At 41.3% G+C, this 16,383-nt stretch overlaps 4 non-coding genes across 4 annotated transcripts; all 4 read right to left on the reverse strand.

Annotated features, from left to right (window-relative positions):
- Positions 1-1,563: 1,563 nt before the first annotated feature.
- Positions 1,564-1,649, reverse strand: TRNAY-GUA (transfer RNA tyrosine (anticodon GUA)). Its single transcript is given in 2 exon segments — positions 1,564-1,599; positions 1,613-1,649. It is a non-coding gene; the product is annotated as a tRNA-Tyr (tRNA).
- A 1,173-nt stretch (positions 1,650-2,822) lies between these two features.
- TRNAY-GUA (transfer RNA tyrosine (anticodon GUA)) lies at positions 2,823-2,908 on the reverse strand. Its single transcript is given in 2 exon segments — positions 2,823-2,858; positions 2,872-2,908. It is a non-coding gene; the product is annotated as a tRNA-Tyr (tRNA).
- A 4,388-nt stretch (positions 2,909-7,296) lies between these two features.
- On the reverse strand, positions 7,297-7,382 carry TRNAY-GUA (transfer RNA tyrosine (anticodon GUA)). Its single transcript is given in 2 exon segments — positions 7,297-7,332; positions 7,346-7,382. It is a non-coding gene; the product is annotated as a tRNA-Tyr (tRNA).
- An 8,792-nt stretch (positions 7,383-16,174) lies between these two features.
- On the reverse strand, positions 16,175-16,260 carry TRNAY-GUA (transfer RNA tyrosine (anticodon GUA)). The gene is given in 2 exon segments: positions 16,175-16,210; positions 16,224-16,260. It is a non-coding gene; the product is annotated as a tRNA-Tyr (tRNA).
- Positions 16,261-16,383: the final 123 nt, after the last annotated feature.

The following is a 16,383-nucleotide window of genomic DNA, read 5'->3' on the forward strand; positions in this document are numbered from 1 at the left end:
TACAGTGTTCTCTCATTTCCCTTGAGAAATCAAGATTGTCAAGGGGATTCTGCTGTTTTGCCAGTTCATAGCAAGAGATGGGGATCCAAAACACCTCACATGAAACCAATGAAGATTCGTGTTGGACAGAAACATAACGTGGCCACAGCCTCAAAGCAAAAGGCATCTATTTTCAGTGATGAAATATAATATAATTATAAATTGTCTGTTATTTTACTTTCCAAGTATTTTACTTTCCAAGTATTCAATAAAATTTGCATTTGGCAAAAGTCCTTCGAGCCGGATTTGAACCAGCGAGCCGGATTTGAACCAGCGACCTAAGGATGCCTGTTGTACCACTACAGTCCTCCGCTCTACCAACTGAGCTATCGAAGGCTTGGCAAATCATTCTCTAGCAAACTCAATACGAGCTTCCACTTCAACCGTCGACTTGTAAACATCTCTTGCAATTCGTGCAAAATACTACAAATTTGGCTTGTGAGGTTCCCGAATTGAGTAAAAGCACATCAGTTCCCAATTAAAAAAATGACCCCCGCCGCAGTCTCCCGCATGTTACTGACCACCATACTAAGGGGGAAAAGTTGAAAGGCGGCACCTCACAGGCCATCTCCTCAGAGTATTCAGCCGCGTTGGGCCTTGACAATATTTTAATATCTTGGATGGTGTATAGTGTTCTCTCATTTCCCTTGAGAAATCAAGATTGTCAAGGGGATTCTGCTGTTTTGCCAGTTCATAGCAAGAGATGGGGATCCAAAACACCTGACAGGAAACCAATGAAGATTTGTGTTGGACAGAAAAATAACATGGCCACAGCCTCAAAGCAAAAGGCATCTATTTTCAGTGATGAAATATAATATAATTATAAATTGTCTGTTATTTTACTTTCCAAGTATTTTACTTTCCAAGTATTCAATAAAATGTGCATTTGGCAAAAGTACTTTGAGCCGGATTTGAACCAGCAACCTAAGGATGCTTGTTTTACCACTACAGTCCTCCGCTCTACCAACTGAGCTATCAAAGGTTTGGCAAAACAGCTCTAGCAAACTCAATACGAGCTTCCACTTCAACCGTCGACTTGTAAACATCTCTTGCAATTCGTGCAAAATACTACAAATTTGGCTTGTGAGGTTCCCGAATTGAGTAAAAGCACATCAGTTCCCAATTAAAAAAACGACCCCCTCTGCAGTCTCCCGCATGTTACTGACCACCATACTAAGGGGGAAAAGTTGAAAGGCGGCACCTCACAGGCCATCTCCTCAGAGTATTCAGCCGCGTTGGGCCTTGACAATATTTTATAGTGTTCTCTCATTTCCCTTGAGAAATCAAGATTGTCAAGGGGATTCTGCTGTTTTGCCAGTTCATAGCAAGAGATGGGGATCCAAAACACCTCACAGGAAACCAATGAAGATTCGTGTTGGACAGAAAAATAACATGGTCACAGCCTCAAAGCAAAAGGCATCTATTTTCAGTGATGAAATATAATATAATTATAAATTGTCTGCTATTTTACTTTCCAAGTATTTTACTTTCCAAGTATTCAATAAAATGTGCATTTGGCAAAAGTCCTTCGAGCCGGATTTGAACCAGCGACCTAAGGATGCCTGTTTTACCACTACAGTCCTCCGCTCTACCAACTGAGCTATCGAAGGCTTAGCAAATCAGTCTCTAGCAAGCTCAATACGAGCTTCTACTTCAACCGTCGACATTCAAACATCTCTTGCAATTCGTGCAAAATACTACAAATTTGGCTTGTGAGGTTCCCAAATTGAGTAAAAGCACATCAGTTCACAATTAAAAAAATGACCCCCTCCGCAGTCTCCCGCATGTTACTGACCACCATACTAAGGAGGAAAAGTTGAGGCCATCTCCTCAGAGTATTCATCAGTGTTCGGCCTTGACAATATTTTAATATCTTGGATGGTGTATAGTGTTCTCCCATTTCCCTTGAGAAATCAAGATTGTCAAGGGGATTCTGCTGTTTTGTCAGTTCATAGCAAGAGATGGGGATCCAAAAATACCTCACAGGAAACCAACGAAGATTGGTGTCCGACAGAAAAATAACGTGGCCACAGCCTCAAAGCAAAAGGCATCTATTTTCAGTGATGAAATATAATATAATTATAAATTGTCTGTTATTTTACTTTCCAAGTATTTTACTTTCCAAGTATTCAATAAAATGTGCATTTGGCAAAAGTACTTTGAGCCGGATTTGAACCAGCAACCTAAGGATGCCTGTTTTACCACTACAGTCCTCCGCTCTACCAACTGAGCTATCAAAGGCTTGGCAAATCAACTCTAGCAAACTCAATACGAGCTTCCACTTCAACCGTCGACTTGTAAACATCTCTTGCAATTCGTGCAAAATACTACAAATTTGGCTTGTGAGGTTCCCGAATTGAGTAAAAGCACATCAGTTCCCAATTAAAAAAATGACCCCCTCCGCAGTCTCCCGCATGTTACTGACCACCATACTAAGGGGGAAAAGTTGAAAGGCGGCACCTCATAGGCCATCTCCTCAGAGTATTCAGCCGCGTTGGGCCTTGACAATATTTTATAGTGTTCTCTCATTTCCCTTGAGAAATCAAGATTGTCAAGGGGATTCTGCTGTTTTGCCAGTTCATAGCAAGAGATGGGGATCCAAAACACCTCACAGGAAACCAATGAAGATTCGTGTTGGACAGAAAAATAACATGGTCACAGCCTCAAAGCAAAAGGCATCTATTTTCAGTGATGAAATATAATATAATTATAAATTTTCTGCTATTTTACTTTCCAAGTATTTTACTTTCCAAGTATTCAATAAAATGTGCATTTGGCAAAAGTCCTTCGAGCCGGATTTGAACCAGCGACCTAAGGATGCCTGTTTTACCACTACAGTCCTCCGCTCTACCAACTGAGCTATCGAAGGCTTGGCAAATCAGTCTCTAGCAAGCTCAATACGAGCTTCCACTTCAACCGTCGACATTCAAACATCTCTTGCAATTCATGCAAAATACTACAAATTTGGCTTGTGAGGTTCCCGAATTGAGTAAAAGCACATCAGTTCACAATTAAAAAAATGACCCCCTCCGCAGTCTCCCGCACCATACTAAGGAGGAAAAGTTGAAAGGCGGCACCTCACAGGCCATCTCCTCAGAGTATTCAGCCGCGTTGGGCCTTGACAATATTTTAATATCTTGGATGGTGTATAGTGTTCTCTCATTTCCCTTGAGAAATCAAGATTGTCAAGGGGATTCTGCTGTTTTGCCAGTTCATAGCAAGAGATGGGGATCCAAAACACCTGACAGGAAACCAATGAAGATTTGTGTTGGACAGAAAAATAACATGGCCACAGCCTCAAAGCAAAAGGCATCTATTTTCAGTGATGAAATATAATATAATTATAAATTGTCTGTTATTTTACTTTCCAAGTATTTTACTTTCCAAGTATTCAATAAAATGTGCATTTGGCAAAAGTACTTTGAGCCGGATTTGAACCAGCAACCTAAGGATGCTTGTTTTACCACTACAGTCCTCCGCTCTACCAACTGAGCTATCAAAGGTTTGGCAAATCAACTCTAGCAAACTCAATACGAGCTTCCACTTCAACCGTCGACTTGTAAACATCTCTTGCAATTCGTGCAAAAAACTACAAATTTGGCTTGTGAGGTTCCCGAATTGAGTAAAAGCACATCAGTTCCCAATTAAAAAAATGACCCCCTCTGCAGTCTCCCGCATGTTACTGACCACCATACTAAGGGGGAAAAGTTGAAAGGCGGCACCTCACAGGCCATCTCCTCAGAGTATTCAGCCGCGTTGGGCCTTGACAATATTTTATAGTGTTCTCTCATTTCCCTTGAGAAATCAAGATTGTCAAGGGGATTCTGCTGTTTTGCCAGTTCATAGCAAGAGATGGGGATCCAAAATACCTCACAGGAAACCAATGAAGATTTGTGTTGGACAGAAAAATAACGTGGCCACAGCCTCAAAGCAAAAGGCATCTATTTTCAGTGATGAAATATAATATAATTATAAATTGTCTGTTATTTTACTTTCCAAGTATTTTACTTTCCAAGTATTCAATAAAATGTGCATTTGGCAAAAGTACTTTGAGCCGGATTTGAACCAGCAACCTAAGGATGCCTGTTTTACCACTACAGTCCTCCGCTCTACCAACTGAGCTATCAAAGGCTTGGCAAATCAACTCTAGCAAACTCAATACGAGCTTCCACTTCAACCGTCGACTTGTAAACATCTCTTGCAATTCGTGCAAAATACTACAAATTTGGCTTGTGAGGTTCCCGAATTGAGTAAAAGCACATCAGTTCCCAATTAAAAAAATGACCCCCTCCGCAGTCTCCCGCATGTTACTGACCACCATACTAAGGGGGAAAAGTTGAAAGACGGCGCCTCACAGGCCATCTCCTCAGAGTATTCAGCCGTGTTGGGCCTTGACAATATTTTAATATCTTGGATGGTGTATACTGTTCTCTCATTTCCCTTGAGAAATCAAGATTGTCAAGGGGATTCTGCTGTTTTGCCAGTTCATAGCAAGAGATGGGGATCCAAAACACCTGACAGGAAACCAATGAAGATTCGTGTTGGACAGAAAAATAACGTGGCCACAGCCTCAAAGCAAAAGGCATCTATTTTCAGTGATGAAATATAATATAATTATAAATTGTCTGTTATTTTACTTTCCAAGTATTTTACTTTCCAAGTATTCAATAAAATGTGCATTTGGCAAAAGTCCTTCGAGGCGGATTTGGACCAGCGACCTAAGGATGCCTGTTTTACCACTACAGTCCTCCGCTGTACCAACTGAGCTATCGAAGGCTTGGCAAATCAGTCTCTAGCAAGCTCAATACGAGCTTCCACTTCAACCGTCGACATTCAAACATCTCTTGCAATTCGTGCAAAATACTACAAATTTGGCTTGTGAGGTTCCCGAATTGAGTAAAAGCACATCAGTTCCCAATTAAAAAAATGACCCCCTCCGCAGTCTCCCGCATGTTACTGACCACCATACTAAGGGGGAAAAGTTGAAAGGCGGCACCTCACAGGCCATCTCCTCAGAGTATTCAGCCGCGTTGGGCCTTGACAATATTTTAATATCTTGGATGGTGTATAGTGTTCTCTCATTTCCCTTGAGAAATCAAGATTGTCAAGGGGATTCTGCTGTTTTGCCAGTTCATAGCAAGAGATGGGGATCCAAAACACCTCACAGGAAACCAATGAAGATTCGTGTTGGACAGAAAAATAACATGGTCACAGCCTCAAAGCAAAAGGCATCTATTTTCAGTGATGAAATATAATATAATTATAAATTGTCTGTTATTTTACTTTCCAAGTATTTTACTTTCCAAGTATTCAATAAAATGTGCATTTGGCAAAAGTCCTTCGAGCCGGATTTGGACCAGCGACCTAAGGATGCCTGTTTTACCACTACAGTCCTCCGCTGTACCAACTGAGCTATCGAAGGCTTGGCAAATCAGTCTCTAGCAAGCTCAATACGAGCTTCCACTTCAACCGTCGACATTCAAACATCTCTTGCCATTCGTGCAAAATACTACAAATTTGGCTTGTGAGGTTCCCCAATTGAGTAAAAGCACATCAGTTCACAATTAAAAAAATGACCCCCTCCGCAGTCTCCCGCATGTTACTGACCACCATACTAAGGAGGAAAAGTTGAAAGGCGGCGCCTCACAGGCCATCTCCTCAGAGTATTCATCAGTGTTCGGCCTTGACAATATTTTAATATCTTGGATGGTGTATAGTGTTCTCCCATTTCCCTTGAGAAATCAAGATTGTCAAGGGGATTCTGCTGTTTTGTCAGTTCATAGCAAGAGATGGGGATCCAAAATACCTCACAGGAAACCAACGAAGATTGGTGTCGGACAGAAAAATAACGTGGCCACAGCTCAAAGCAAAAGGCATCTATTTTCAGTGATGAAATATAATATAATTATAAATTGTCTGTTATTTTACTTTCCAAGTATTTTACTTTCCAAGTATTCAATAAAATTTGCATTTGGCAAAAGTCCTTCAATCTGGATTTGAACCAGCGACCTAAGGATGCCTGTTTTACCACTACAGTCCTCTGGTCTACCAACTGAGCTATCGAAGGCTTGGCAAATCAGTCTCTAGCAAGCTCAATACGAGCTTCCACTTCAACCGTCGACATTCAAACATCTCTTGCAATTCGTGCAAAATACTACAAATTTGGCTTGTGAGGTTCCCGAATTGAGTAAAAGCACATCAGTTCACAATTAAAAAAATGACCCCCTCCGCAGTCTCCCGCATGTTACTGACCACCATACTAAGGGGGAAAAGTTGAAAGGCGGCGCCTCACAGGCCATCTCCTCAGAGTATTCAGCCGTGTTGGGCCTTGACAATATTTTAATATCTTGGATGGTGTACAGTGTTCTCTCATTTCCCTTGAGAAATCAAGATTGTCAAGGGGATTCTGCTGTTTTGCCAGTTCATAGCAAGAGATGGGGATCCAAAACACCTCACATGAAACCAATGAAGATTCGTGTTGGACAGAAACATAACGTGGCCACAGCCTCAAAGCAAAAGGCATCTATTTTCAGTGATGAAATATAATATAATTATAAATTGTCTGTTATTTTACTTTCCAAGTATTTTACTTTCCAAGTATTCAATAAAATTTGCATTTGGCAAAAGTCCTTCGAGCCGGATTTGAACCAGCGACCTAAGATTGCCTGTTGTACCACTACAGTCCTCCGCTCTACCAACTGAGCTATCGAAGGCTTGGCAGATCATTCTCTAGCAAACTCATTACGAGCTTTCACTTCAACCGTCGACTTGTAAACATCTCTTGCAATTCGTGCAAAATACTACAAATTTGGCTTGTGAGGTTCCCGAATTGAGTAAAAGCACATCAGTTCCCAATTAAAAAAATGACCCCCCTCCGCAGTCTCCCGCATGTTACTGACCACCATACTATGGGGGAAAAGTTGAAAGGCGGCACCTCACAGGCCATCTCCTCAGAGTATTCAGCCGCGTTGGGCCTTGACAATATTTTATAGTGTTCTCTCATTTCCCTTGAGAAATCAAGATTGTCAAGGGGATTCTGCTGTTTTGCCAGTTCATAGCAAGAGATGGGGATCCAAAACACCTCACAGGAAACCAATGAAGATTCGTGTTGGACAGAAAAATAACATGGTCACAGCCTCAAAGCAAAAGGCATCTATTTTCAGTGATGAAATATAATATAATTATAAATTGTCTGCTATTTTACTTTCCAAGTATTTTACTTTCCAAGTATTCAATAAAATGTGCATTTGGCAAAAGTCCTTCGAGCCGGATTTGAACCAGCGACCTAAGGATGCCTGTTTTACCACTACAGTCCTCCGCTCTACCAACTGAGCTATCGAAGGCTTGGCAAATCAGTCTCTAGCAAGCTCAATACGAGCTTCCACTTCAACCGTCGACATTCAAACATCTCTTGCAATTCATGCAAAATACTACAAATTTGGCTTGTGAGGTTCCCGAATTGAGTAAAAGCACATCAGTTCACAATTAAAAAAATGACCCCCTCCGCAGTCTCCCGCACCATACTAAGGAGGAAAAGTTGAAAGGCGGCGCCTCACAGGCCATCTCCTCAGAGTATTCATCAGTGTTCGGCCTTGACAATATTTTAATATCTTGGATGGTGTATAGTGTTCTCCCATTTCCCTTGAGAAATCAAGATTGTCAAGGGGATTCTGCTGTTTTGTCAGTTCATAGCAAGAGATGGGGATCCAAAATACCTCACAGGAAACCAACGAAGATTGGTGTCGGACAGAAAAATAACGTGGCCACAGCCTCAAAGCAAAAGGCATCTATTTTCAGTGATGAAATATAATATAATTATAAATTGTCTGTTATTTTACTTTCCAAGTATTTTACTTTCCAAGTATTCAATAAAATGTGCATTTGGCAAAAGTCCTTCGAGCCGGATTTGAACCAGTGACGAGCTATCGAAGGCTTGGCAAATCATTCTCTAGCAAACTCAATACGAGCTTCCACTTCAACCGTCGACTTGTGAACATCTCTTGCAATTCGTGCAAAATACTACAAATTTGGCTTGTGAGGTTCCCGAATTGAGTAAAAGCACATCAGTTCCCAATTAAAAAAATTACCCCCTCTGCAGTCTCCCGCATGTTACTGACCACCATACTAAGGGGGAAAAGTTGAAAGGCGCGCCTCACAGGCCATCTCCTCAGAGTATTCAGCCGTGTTGGGCCTTGACAATATTTTAATATCTTGGATGGTGTATAGTGTTCTCCCATTTCCCTTGAGAAATCAAGATTGTCAAGGGGATTCTGCTGTTTTGTCAGTTCATAGCAAGAGATGGGGATCCAAAACACCTCACAGGAAACCAACGAAGATTGGTGTCGGACAGAAACATAACGTGGCCACAGCCTCAAAGCAAAAGGCATCTATTTTCAGTGATGAAATATAATATAATTATGAATTGTCTGTTATTTTATTTTCCAAGCATTTTACTTTCCAAGTATTCAATAAAATTTGCATTTGGCAAAAGTCCTTCAATCTGGATTTGAACCAGCGACCTAAGGATCCCTGTTTTACCACTACAGTCCTCTGCTCTACCAACTGAGCTATCGAAGGCTTGGCAAATCAGTCTCTAGCAAGCTCAATACGAGCTTCCACTTCAACCGTCGACATTCAAACATCTCTTGCAATTCGTGCAAAATACTACAAATTTGGCTTGTGAGGTTCCCGAATTGAGTAAAAGCACATAAGTTCACAATTAAAAAAATGACCCCCTCCGCAGTCTCCCGCATGTTACTGACCACCATACTAAGGGGGAAAAGTTGAAAGGCGGCGCCTCACAGGCCATCTCCTCAGAGTATTCAGCCGTGTTGGGCCTTGACAATATTTTAATATCTTGGATGGTGTACAGTGTTCTCTCATTTCCCTTGAGAAATCAAGATTGTCAAGGGGATTCTGCTGTTTTGCCAGTTCATAGCAAGAGATGGGGATCCAAAACACCTCACATGAACCCAATGAAGATTCGTGTTGGACAGAAACATAACGTGGCCACAGCCTCAAAGCAAAAGGCATCTATTTTCAGTGATGAAATATAATATAATTATAAATTGTCTGTTATTTTACTTTCCAAGTATTTTACTTTCCAAGTATTCAATAAAATTTGCATTTGGCAAAAGTCCTTCGAGCCGGATTTGAACCAGCGAGCCGGATTTGAACCAGCGACCTAAGGATGCCTGTTGTACCACTACAGTCCTCCGCTCTACCAACTGAGCTATCGAAGGCTTGGCAAATCATCCTCTAGCAAACTCAATACGAGCTTCCACTTCAACCGTCGACTTGTAAACATCTCTTGCAATTCGTGCAAAATACTACAAATTTGGCTTGTGAGGTTCCCGAATTGAGTAAAAGCACATCAGTTCCCAATTAAAAAAATGACCCCCGCCGCAGTCTCCCGCATGTTACTGACCACCATACTAAGGGGGAAAAGTTGAAAGGCGGCACCTCACAGGCCATCTCCTCAGAGTATTCAGCCGCGTTGGGCCTTGACAATATTTTAATATCTTGGATGGTGTATAGTGTTCTCTCATTTCCCTTGAGAAATCAAGATTGTCAAGGGGATTCTGCTGTTTTGCCAGTTCATAGCAAGAGATGGGGATCCAAAACACCTGACAGGAAACCAATGAAGATTTGTGTTGGACAGAAAAATAACATGGCCACAGCCTCAAAGCAAAAGGCATCTATTTTCAGTGAGAAATATAATATAATTATAAATTGTCTGTTATTTTACTTTCCAAGTATTTTACTTTCCAAGTATTCAATAAAATGTGCATTTGGCAAAAGTACTTTGAGCCGGATTTGAACCAGCAACCTAAGGATGCTTGTTTTACCACTACAGTCCTCCGCTCTACCAACTGAGCTATCAAAGGTTTGGTAAATCAACTCTAGCAAACTCAATACGAGCTTCCACTTCAACCGTCGACTTGTAAACATCTCTTGCAATTCGTGCAAAATACTACAAATTTGGCTTGTGAGGTTCCCGAATTGAGTAAAAGCACATCAGTTCCCAATTAAAAAAACGACCCCCTCTGCAGTCTCCCGCATGTTACTGACCACCATACTAAGGGGGAAAAGTTGAAAGGCGGCACCTCACAGGCCATCTCCTCAGAGTATTCAGCCGCGTTGGGCCTTGACAATATTTTATAGTGTTCTCTCATTTCCCTTGAGAAATCAAGATTGTCAAGGGGATTCTGCTGTTTTGCCAGTTCATAGCAAGAGATGGGGATCCAAAACACCTCACAGGAAACCAATGAAGATTCGTGTTGGACAGAAAAATAACATGGTCACAGCCTCAAAGCAAAAGGCATCTATTTTCAGTGATGAAATATAATATAATTATAAATTGTCTGCTATTTTACTTTCCAAGTATTTTACTTTCCAAGTATTCAATAAAATGTGCATTTGGCAAAAGTCCTTCGAGCCGGATTTGAACCAGCGACCTAAGGATGCCTATTTTACCACTACAGTCCTCCTCTCTACCAACTGAGCTATCGAAGGCTTGGCAAATCAGTCTCTAGCAAGCTCAATACGAGCTTCCACTTCAACCGTCGACATTCAAACATCTCTTGCAATTCGTGCAAAATACTACAAATTTGGCTTGTGAGGTTCCCGAATTGAGTAAAAGCACATCAGTTCACAATTAAAAAAATGACCCCCTCCGCAGTCTCCCGCATGTTACTGACCACCATACTAAGGAGGAAAAGTTGAAAGGCGGCGCCTCACAGGCCATCTCCTCAGAGTATTCATCAGTGTTCGGCCTTGACAATATTTTAATATCTTGGATGGTGTATAGTGTTCTCCCATTTCCCTTGAGAAATCAAGATTGTCAAGGGGATTCTGCTGTTTTGTCAGTTCATAGCAAGAGATGGGGATCCAAAATACCTCACAGGAAACCAACGAAGATTGGTGTCGGACAGAAAAATAACGTGGCCACAGCCTCAAAGCAAAAGGCATCTATTTTCAGTGATGAAATATAATATAATTATAAATTGTCTGTTATTTTACTTTCCAAGTATTTTACTTTCCAAGTATTCAATAAAATGTGCATTTGGCAAAAGTACTTTGAGCCGGATTTGAACCAGCAACCTAAGGATGCCTGTTTTACCACTACAGTCCTCCGCTCTACCAACTGAGCTATCAAAGGCTTGGCAAATCAACTCTAGCAAACTCAATACGAGCTTCCACTTCAACCGTCGACTTGTAAACATCTCTTGCAATTCGTGCAAAATACTACAAATTTGGCTTGTGAGGTTCCCGAATTGAGTAAAATCACATCAGTTCCCAATTAAAAAAATGACCCCCTCTGCAGTCCTCCGCATGTTACTGACCACCATACTAAGGGGGAAAAGTTGAAAGGCGGCACCTCACAGGCCATCTCCTCAGAGTATTCAGCCGCGTTGGGCCTTGACAATATTTTATAGTGTTCTCTCATTTCCCTTGAGAAATCAAGATTGTCAAGGGGATTCTGCTGTTTTGCCAGTTCATAGCAAGAGATGGGGATCCAAAACACCTCACAGGAAACCAATGAAGATTTGTGTTGGACAGAAAAATAACGTGGCCACAGCCTCAAAGCAAAAGGCATCTATTTTCAGTGATGAAATATAATATAATTATAAATTGTCTGTTATTTTACTTTCCAAGTATTTTACTTTCCAAGTATTCAATAAAATGTGCATTTGGCAAAAGTACTTTGAGCCGGATTTGAACCAGCAACCTAAGGATGCCTGTTTTACCACTACAGTCCTCCGCCCAACCAACTGAGCTATCAAAGGCTTGGCAAATCAACTCTAGCAAACTCAATACGAGCTTCCACTTCAACCGTCGACTTGTAAACATCTCTTGCAATTCGTGCAAAATACTACAAATTTGGCTTGTGAGGTTCCCGAATTGAGTAAAAGCACATCAGTTCCCAATTAAAAAAATGACCCCCTCCGCAGTCTCCCGCATGTTACTGACCACCATACTAAGGGGGAAAAGTTGAAAGGCGGCACCTCACAGGCCATCTCCTCAGAGTATTCAGCCGCGTTGGGCCTTGACAATATTTTATAGTGTTCTCTCATTTCCCTTGAGAAATCAAGATTGTCAAGGGGATTCTGCTGTTTTGCCAGTTCATAGCAAGAGATGGGGATCCAAAACACCTCACAGGAAACCAATGAAGATTCGTGTTGGACAGAAAAATAACATGGTCACAGCCTCAAAGCAAAAGGCATCTATTTTCAGTGATGAAATATAATATAATTATAAATTGTCTGCTAAGTATTTTACTTTCCAAGTATTCAATAAAATGTGCATTTGGCAAAAGTCCTTCGAGCCGGATTTGAACCAGTGACCTAAGGATGCCTGTTTTACCACTACAGTCCTCCGCTCTACCAACTGAGCTATCGAAGGCTTGGCAAATCAGTCTCTAGCAAGCTCAATACGAGCTTCCACTTCAACCGTCGACATTCAAACATCTCTTGCAATTCGTGCAAAATACTACAAATTTGGCTTGTGAGGTTCCCGAATTGAGTAAAAGCACATCAGTTCACAATTAAAAAAATGACCCCCTCCGCAGTCTCCCGCATGTTACTGACCACCATACTAAGGAGGAAAAGTTGAAAGGCGGCGCCTCACAGGCCATCTCCTCAGAGTATTCATCAGTGTTCGGCCTTGACAATATTTTAATATCTTGGATGGTGTATAGTGTTCTCCCATTTCCCTTGAGAAATCAAAATTGTCAAGGGGATTCTGCTGTTTTGTCAGTTCATAGCAAGAGATGGGGATCCAAAATACCTCACAGGAAACCAACGAAGATTGGTGTCGGACAGAAAAATAACGTGGCCACAGCCTCAAAGCAAAAGGCATCTATTTTCAGTGATGAAATATAATATAATTATAAATTGTCTGTTATTTTACTTTCCAAGTATTTTACTTTCCAAGTATTCAATAAAATGTGCATTTGGCAAAAGTCCTTTGAGCCGGATTTGAACCAGCGACGAGCTATCGAAGGCTTGGCAAATCATTCTCTAGCAAACTCAATACGAGCTTCCACTTCAACCGTCGACTTGTGAACATCTCTTGCAATTCGTGCAAAATACTACAAATTTGGCTTGTGAGGTTCCCGAATTGAGTAAAAGCACATCAGTTCCCAATTAAAAAAATGACCCCCTCTGCAGTCTCCCGCATGTTACTGACCACCATACTAAGGGGGAAAAGTTGAAAGGCGCGCCTCACATGCCATCTCCTCAGAGTATTCAGCCGTGTTGGGCCTTGACAATATTTTAATATCTTGGATGGTGTATAGTGTTCTCCCATTTCCCTTGAGAAATCAAGATTGTCAAGGGGATTCTGCTGTTTTGTCAGTTCATAGCAAGAGATGGGGATCCAAAACACCTCACAGGAAACCAACGAAGATTGGTGTCGGACAGAAACATAACGTGCCCACAGCCTCAAAGCAAAAGGCATCTATTTTCAGTGATGAAATATAATATAATTATGAATTGTCTGTTATTTTATTTTCCAAGCATTTTACTTTCCAAGTATTCAATAAAATTTGCATTTGGCAAAAGTCCTTCAATCTGGATTTGAACCAGCGACCTAAGGATGCCTGTTTTACCACTACAGTCCTTTGCTCTACCAACTGAGCTATCGAAGGCTTGGCAAATCAGTCTCTAGCAAGCTCAATACGAGCTTCCACTTCAACCGTCGACATTCAAACATCTCTTGCAATTCGTGCAAAATTCTACAAATTTGGCTTGTGAGGTTCCCGAATTGAGTAAAAGCACATCAGTTCACAATTAAAAAAATGACCCCCTCCGCAGTCTCCCGCATGTTACTGACCACCATACTAAGGGGGAAAAGTTGAAGGCGGCGCCTCACAGGCCATCTCCTCAGAGTATTCAGCCGTGTTGGGCCTTGACAATATTTTAATATCTTGGATGGTGTACAGTGTTCTCTCATTTCCCTTGAGAAATCAAGATTGTCAAGGGGATTCTGCTGTTTTGCCAGTTCATAGCAAGAGATGGGGATCCAAAACACCTCACATGAAACCAATGAAGATTCGTGTTGGACAGAAACATAACGTGGCCACAGCCTCAAAGCAAAAGGCATCTATTTTCAGTGATGAAATATAATATAATTATAAATTGTCTGTTATTTTACTTTCCAAGTATTTTACTTTCCAAGTATTCAATAAAATTTGCATTTGGCAAAAGTCCTTCGAGCCGGATTTGAACCAGCGAGCCGGATTTGAACCAGCGACCTAAGGATGCCTGTTGTACCACTACAGTCCTCCGCTCTACCAACTGAGCTATTGAAGGCTTGGCAAATCATTCTCTAGCAAACTCAATACGAGCTTCCACTTCAACCGTCGACATTCAAACATCTCTTGCAATTCGTGCAAAATACTACAAATTTGGCTTGTGAGGTTCCCGAATTGAGTAAAAGCACATCAGTTCACAATTAAAAAAATGACCCCCTCCGCAGTCTCCCGCATGTTACTGACCACCATACTAAGGAGGAAAAGTTGAAAGGCGGCGCCTCACAGGCCATCTCCTCAGAGTATTCATCAGTGTTCGGCCTTGACAATATTTTAATATCTTGGATGGTGTATAGTGTTCTCCCATTTCCCTTGAAAAATCAAGATTGTCAAGGGGATTCTGCTGTTTTGTCAGTTCATAGCAAGAGATGGGGATCCAAAATACCTCACAGGAAACCAACGAAGATTGGTGTCGGACAGAAAAATAACGTGGCCACAGCCTCAAAGCAAAAGGCATCTATTTTCAGTGATGAAATATAATATAATTATAAATTGTCTGTTATTTTACTTTCCAAGTATTTTACTTTCCAAGTATTCAATAAAATGTGCATTTGGCAAAAGTACTTTGAGCTGGATTTGAACCAGCAACCTAAGGATGCCTGTTTTACCACTACAGTCCTCCCTCCGCTCTACCAACTGAGCTATCAAAGGCTTGGCAAATCAACTCTAGCAAACTCAATACGAGCTTCCACTTCAACCGTCGACTTGTAAACATCTCTTGCAATTCGTGCAAAATACTACAAATTTGGCTTGTGAGGTTCCCGAATTGAGTAAAAGCACATCAGTTCCCAATTAAAAAAATGACCCCCTCTGCAGTCCTCCGCATGTTACTGACCACCATACTAAGGGGGAAAAGTTGAAAGGCGGCACCTCACAGGCCATCTCCTCAGAGTAATCAGCCGCGTTGGGCCTTGACAATATTTTATAGTGTTCTCTCATTTCCCTTGAGAAATCAAGATTGTCAAGGGGATTCTGCTGTTTTGCCAGTTCATAGCAAGAGATGGGGATCCAAAACACCTCACAGGAAACCAATGAAGATTTGTGTTGGACAGAAAAATAACGTGGCCACAGCCTCAAAGCAAAAGGCATCTATTTTCAGTGATGAAATATAATATAATTATAAATTGTCTGTTATTTTACTTTCCAAGTATTTTACTTTCCAAGTATTCAATAAAATGTGCATTTGGCAAAAGTACTTTGAGCCGGATTTGAACCAGCAACCTAAGGATGCCTGTTTTACCACTACAGTCCTCTGCTCTACCAACTGAGCTATCAAAGGCTTGGCAAATCAACTCTAGCAAACTCAATACGAGCTTCCACTTCAACCGTCAACTTGTAAACATCTCTTGCAATTCGTGCAAAATACTACAAATTTGGCTTGTGAGGTTCCCGAATTTAGTAAAAGCACATCAGTTCCCAATTAAAAAAATGACCCCCTCCGCACTCTCCCGCATGTTACTGACCACCATACTAAGGGGGAAAAGTTGAAAGGCGGCACCTCACAGGCCATCTCCTCAGAGTATTCAGCCGCGTTGGGCCTTGACAATATTTTATAGTGTTCTCTCATTTCCCTTGAGAAATCAAGATTGTCAAGGGGATTCTGCTGTTTTGCCAGTTCATAGCAAGAGATGGGGATCCAAAACACCTCACAGGAAACCAATGAAGATTCGTGTTGGACAGAAAAATAACATGGTCACAGCCTCAAAGCAAAAGGCATCTATTTTCAGTGATGAAATATAATATAATTATAAATTGTCTGCTATTTTACTTTCCAAGTATTTTACTTTCCAAGTATTCAATAAAATGTGCATTTGGCAAAAGTCCTTCGAGCCGGATTTGAACCAGCGACCTAAGGATGCCTGTTTTACCACTACAGTCCTCCGCTCTACCAACTGAGCTATCGAAGGCTTGGCAAATCAGTCTCTAGCAAGCTCAATACGAGCTTCCACTTCAACCGTCGACATTCAAACATCTCTTGCAATTCATGCAAAATACTACAAATTTGGCTTGTGAGGTTCCCGAATTGAGTA

This window comes from Ambystoma mexicanum, chromosome 1p (genome assembly GCF_040938575.1).
Source record: "Ambystoma mexicanum isolate Mex_15411 chromosome 1p, UKY_AmexF1_1, whole genome shotgun sequence".
In the NCBI taxonomy this organism is placed as follows: Eukaryota; Metazoa; Chordata; class Amphibia; order Caudata; family Ambystomatidae; genus Ambystoma; species Ambystoma mexicanum.